The following is a 6,463-nucleotide window of genomic DNA, read 5'->3' on the forward strand; positions in this document are numbered from 1 at the left end:
GAGGCAAGGGGGGAGATTTGAAAGGGATGGGTGATGGGGAAGATTTGGAGGGGAGGGGTGATGGGGAAGATTTGGAGGGGAGGGGTTATGGGGAAGATTTGGAGGGGAGGGGTGAGATTGGATTTTTGAAAGTGTACGATTTATGGGAAACGAACATTTATTGCAAAATGAGTTTCTTGTGACCTTCGAGTTAAAAATACGTTTAAGGACGCTGGATGGAGGATGGAGTGCAGGAGAGTTTAGGGAATGTAGAAAAAAGGCACTATAGGAGATGGATATTTTTTTTGGGATGAATTGATTTGGTGAGCAAGTCGAAAGCAGCCTTTTAAAGAAGAAGAAGAAAAAGGTGTTATAAAATATGACGGAATACATAACTTGAGGGGAAAGTGTAAACATTGAAGGTTAATGAGTGAAAACTATCTGGGGAAATGGGGGAGAAACACGTGGTCGAAGAACGAACGAACGAATAAGAATGAATAAACGAATGAGAACAGAGAAGGAAAATGTTTTTTTTTTTTTTTTTTTTTTTTTTTTGAGTTGAGATTTACACAAGGAAGTAGGCTATGGGTGAAAAGCCTGGGAATACAGAGAACGAAAGTTATTGGATCACAAAAGACGGACCGCTGAGAGAAAAACAAAGCCTCAAGGTTGTACAGTGCACACAGTACAAGGCCTCAAGACACGACACGGCAAACAGACGATCAATTTATGAAAGATAAACACCGAGAAACAACCAAAGTTGCACACAATAACTTCACACACCGAAAGATAAATACAGTTTCGACAAAATACAATTGTGAACAGACTTAACTTCGAAAAACGTGGAGACCGTGTGGAGCTTCGAAAATCCCTGCCGCCGTCTCCAAGATCTCGCGAGATCTCGCGAGTTTAGCAGTACGTTGGCTCTGAATTCATCCCGATTGTGCATGTAGAGAAAGGAGTGAGATAAGCATGTTACTCTGCCTGTCTGGCAGTCAAACTAAATTGAAAATCATTCCAAAAAGGAAACCTACTGTTTTTCAATATGACATAAAGGACACAAACAACAGGCACGAAGAACGAATGTAACATGTTATATAGGGTGATGTAATAGACACTGGGTAAAACGGTGGCAAAACCCAGAATTAATTCATTTATATGCCTTTAAACCTTTACTTAAACTGAATCATATATGTGAAGAGTGTAGAACACAAATCGTCTTCACAATACTTCCAAAAACCATGCTACATATCGGGATATAGCATGAGTAGGTGTGGTATGTGAGAGGGTATACTATCGGGGTGAAGAAGCAGCTGCTGTTATGGCTAGGTCGATACCGATTCACGCTGCATTATATGGTGATCCATAAAGCCTCCATGTCCTAAACTGTGACAACGTCGTCTTATTACAGTGTATAATGGTGGTGTATAAGACTACTTCAGTGGCGCGAAACGTCCGGATTAAAAAAAATATACAGTCACGTGAAAAAGTAAGTACACCCCATGTAAAGTTTTGACTTTTTCAACATATTTCAACATACAGGTATTTGATCTTCATTTCAACAATATTGATAGATAAAGGTGATATTGTAGCGACCCATGGGTCTCCCAAGCAAGACCGGCATCAGAATCTCCTTGCTCCAGCCGGTGACGTCACCGGCGGGGATCCCCGGCGCCAGAGTGTCTGGTCACGTGACTGCCAAAGCGTGCCGCACGTGCGGGTATATTGAGCTACACCTGTGGATCACGTGACCACCGAAGCACGCCTCGCTTGAGAGGCGTGGCTTTCGGTTTCGTTTTTGGTTTTGCTTTATAAGGCAGCCCGATAAACGGGCTTTACAGTGTTCCCGCGTTGGTTTTACGAATAAACATCTTCTCGGACGAGTTTGTGCCTTGCCATCCTTTTGTCTGTATTCTGCTGGAGCCCGGACTCCTTCACTGGTGACCCCGACGTGATCACGCAACCCCGAATGCCCCCGCACGGATGCAGGGGCTGTGAACGGACACGGCAAGCACGCCCTAGCCAGGGAAGCCACCTAAGCTGGTGACGCCGGCTTCTCCCGCACGGCTTCGGGCACAGTTTCGAATGCGGTTTCGAAATGCCGGAGTTTCGGAAACAACGACGGCCATGACTATGAGGTTCGCGCACAGCACTCGGCTCCTCCTCTACGACCGGAGGGGCGAAGCTATTCTAAGACCCTCCGAAGGCACGGCTGCTTCGTCACCTTCGCGCGCACTGACGTTGGCAGAACGGCTGCTTCGTCACCTTCGCGCGCACTGACGTTCGCGGCACGGCCGCTTCGTCACCCTCGCGCACCTACAACTACAACCGCAACTACTTCTCCGACCCTGCAACCTCGGGAGGCCCGCGAGGAACCTTGGCAGCCTCCCCCGAGGCCTGGACCAGCCCCTCGGTTGGCTCACCCGCTTTTCGCGTGCATCGCTCGAGCCTTCTCGGCACTGCACCCGCGAACTGCAACCTCGGGAGGCCCGCGAGGAACCTCGGCAGCCTCCCCCGAGGACTTGCCCGGCCCTTGGCCGCCCCCCGTCCACTGCATCCCCCGAGGCCTTGACCAGCCCCGCATCCTCGGCAGGCCCGCGAGGGACCTCGGCAGCCTCCCCCGAGGCTTGGACCAGCCCCTCGGTTGGCTCACCCGCTTTTCGCGTGCACCGATCGAGCCTTCTCGGCACTGCACCCGCGAACTGCAACCTCGGGAGGCGCGCGAGGAACCTCGGCAGCCTCCCCCGAGGACTTGCCCGGCCCTCGGCCGCCCCCTGTCCACTGCATCCCCCGAGGCCTTGACCAGCCCCGCATCCTCGGGAGGCCCGCGAGGGACCTCGGCAGCCTCCCCCGAGGCCTGGACCAGCCCCTCGGTTGGCTCACCCGCTTTTCGCGTGCACTGATCGAGCCTTCTCGGCACTGCACCCGCGAACTGCAACCTCGGGAGGCCCGCGAGGAACCTCGGCAGCCTCCCCCGAGGACTTGCCCGGCCCTCGGCCGCCCCCCGTCCACTGCATCCCCCGAAGCCTTGACCGGCCCCGCATCCTCGGGAGGCCCACGCGGGACCTCGGCAGCCTCCCCCGAGGCCTTGACCAGCCCCTCGGTTGGCTCACCCGCTTTTCGCGTGCACCGCTCGAGCCTTCTCGGCACTGCACCCGCGAACTGCAACCTCAGGAGGCCCGCGAGGAACCTCGGCAGCCTCCCCCGAGGACACGCCCGGCCCCTCGGCCGCCCCCCGTCCTGCACCCCCCGTCCGACCACCCGCCACCACACCGGACCCCCCCCCCTGCCTGCACCCCCCGTCCGACCACCCGCCACCACACCGGACCCCCCCCCCACCCCCCCGCGACCGGCCAGGAGTCGTTTCGGTCGGGTTATCCGGACCCCCCTCAGGTTGACCTCCCTGGACCAAGTCCATTCTGGGGGGGGGCGTGTGTAGCGACCCATGGATCCCCCAAGCAAGACTGGCATCAGAATCTCCTTGCTCCAGCCGGTGACGTCACCGGCGGGGATCCCCGGCGCCAGAGTGGCTGGTCACGTGACCGCCAAAGCGTGCCGCGTGTGTGGGTATAATGAGCTACACCTGTGGATCACGTGACCACCGAAGCACGCCTCGCTTGAGAGGCGTGGCTTTCGGTTTCGGTTTCGGTTTTTGGTTTTGCTTTATAAGGCAGCCCGATAAACGGGCTTTACAGTGTTCCCGAGTTGGTTTTACGAATAAACATCTTCTCGGACGAGTTTGTGCCTTGCCATCCTTTTGTCCGTATTCTGCTGGAGCGCGGACTCCTTCAATATAATATAACAAATATCATGAAACATTTACATTTTGTAGTCCATTGTATAATTTAAATAAACATCAATGCAAATTTCGCAAGTGGAAAAAGTAAGTACACCCCTACATTTATCACTACTTCAAATACCTAAAATTAGAATCAGGTGCACCAGCTCAGGTGCAAATGATTAGAACATCGTGAGAGAGGATCTTGGAGGAACCTGTCTTATTTAAACCTCAGACATTTCGTTTGGTTTGCTCTTTGTTGTTGAAGTGTGCGGCGTCACCATGCCTAGATCAAAAGAGCTCTCTGAGGCCTTCAGAAAGAAGGTTATAGATGCCTACGAGTCTGGGAAGGGATTTAAAAAGATCTCCAAACAATTTGAAATCAATCATTCGACTGTCCGGAAGATCATCTACAAGTGGAGAAGATTCCAAACAACTGCCAACTTGTTCAGGCCAGGCCGCCCCAGCAAGTTCAGCCCGAGAGCAGACCGCAAGATGCTGAAAGAAGTCTCGAAGAACCCCAGAATATCATCACGGGACCTACAGGTAGCTCTTGCCATTGTTGATGTCAAAGTGCACGAGTCTACGATTAGAAAGAGGCTGCACAAATTTGATCTACATGGGAGGTGTGCCAGGAGGAAACCTTTGCTGTCCAGAAAGAACATCAGGGCAAGATTAAAGTTTGCCAATGAACACCTTGGCAAAGACCAGCACTTCTGGAACAATGTGCTCTGGACAGAGGAGTGAAAGGTAGAGCTATTTGGCCACAGTACCAGAAGACATGTTTGGCGAAAACCAAAGACAGCATTTGACCACAAGAACCTGATACCAACTGTAAAGCATGGTGGTGGAAATATTATGGTTTGGGGCTGCTTTGCTGCATCAGGGCCGGGGCAGCTCACCATCATATAATCCACTATGAATTCTTCATTGTACCAGAGGGTGCTTGAGGATAATGTGAGGCCATCTGACGGAAAGTTGAAGCTCAACCGAAGGTTGACCTTGCAACATGACAATGACCCTAAACATACCAGTAAATCCACCAAGGAATTGCTGAAAAGGAAGAAATGGAGGGTTCTGGAATGGCCAAGTCAAAGCCTGGATCTAAATCCCATCGAGATATTGTGGGGGGATTTGAAACGAGCTGTGCATGCAAGAAACCCCTCAAACATCGCACAGCTGAAAGAATTCTCCATGGAGGAGTGGGCAAAAATTTCTCCCAGTCGATGTCAGAGACTGGTAGACAGTCATAAGAAATGCCTACTTGAGGTTGTTTCTGCCAAAGGGGTCAATACCACCTATTAGAACCAAGGGTGTACTTACTTTTCCCACATGCGAAATTTGCATTTATGTTTATTTAAATTATACAATGGACTACAAAATGTAAATGTTTCATGATATTTGTTATATTATATCACCTTTGTCTGTCAATATTGTTGAAATGAAGATCAAATAGCTGTATGTTGAAATATGTTGAAAAAGTCAAAACTTTGCATGGGGTGTACTTACTTTTTCACGTGACTGTAATTACCGTACCATATAAACTTGAACAATGCACGGAGTATCGTGTTCCATGAACTCTCTACTCGATAATGGAACGCAGTCCTGGTTAGTGAGCGAGCAGTCATGGGAATCAAATCCAAAACAGAGTGGTGAAACAAAAAGGATCTTTAACTCGTCGACCAAATAGCCAGCTCGAAGGTATATACCACTAGTCCAGTTTCCAATTGGGATTCGGTAGCCCAAGCGTGTTTCGAGGTATGGATGATGTTTTGTTGTTGATTCTGGTACCATGGCATGTCCTGAGCAGGAATCAGCCGGGTGCCACTTTGGCAGCCTTGGGGAAAATATTTTACGGGCCAAAAACGAAATGGCCGCCGGGCGACTATGTCGCCGATCATAAATACCCCATAACTTCCTTATTATTGGTGCTAGAACGTTAATCTTGGTGTCTACACCTATGTTTTCAGGGTCCAGGAAGCCATTTATGCACTAAGATTACCCATAACTACACTAGAAATAAACAAATTTGCACCTAAGCTAAAAAATATGGCGAGAAAAATTGTGTAGTGATGCACAATGTAATTGCTGTTCAATTTTCAAATCAATTGGATCAAAATTGGTGATTTTTCAGATGCAAATTGATGATTGTGGAAGTTTAATCTTGAGTTGACCTTTTGACCTCAAGAATAGTTGGTTTCCCAATTTGGTGACAATGTGCAAATGCTGTTCAATTTTCCAGTCAATCGGATGAAAAAAATGACAATTTTAGAAATTTGACCTCAAGATGACCTTTGACCTCAAAATCAATAGGCTCCTTCCTTATGACAGACTCTACCATCTGGTGAAGTTTCGTGAAGATCGGTTTAGAATTAAAACAAACAGAATAACGCACAAGACCAACCAATATACTGTACTTGAAAAATCCTCCATTTTGCAAATAATACTAAATTTTAAAACCTTTGGACAATAAAGGATGAACCTTCAAAGTGACGATTTATTTTTACTGCCGTTAAAGTTCATCATAATTTCAACCCTAACTGATTAATACTTGTGAAACGTCCCGACAAACTTAACCTTTGATTTGATTTTCATTCTGAAGGAGATGGGATGTGACGTCATGCTGTGTTCCTGTGCCATGAGCGTATTTCGTAACGTGTTTTGTGAAATCTCAATTCACCTCCCTCAATACTGTGGTCGTCGAGG

The sequence above is a fragment of the Myxine glutinosa genome, chromosome 8, assembly GCF_964187855.1.
Source record: "Myxine glutinosa chromosome 8, kmMyxGlut1.1, whole genome shotgun sequence".
Lineage (NCBI taxonomy): Eukaryota > Metazoa > Chordata > Myxini > Myxiniformes > Myxinidae > Myxine > Myxine glutinosa.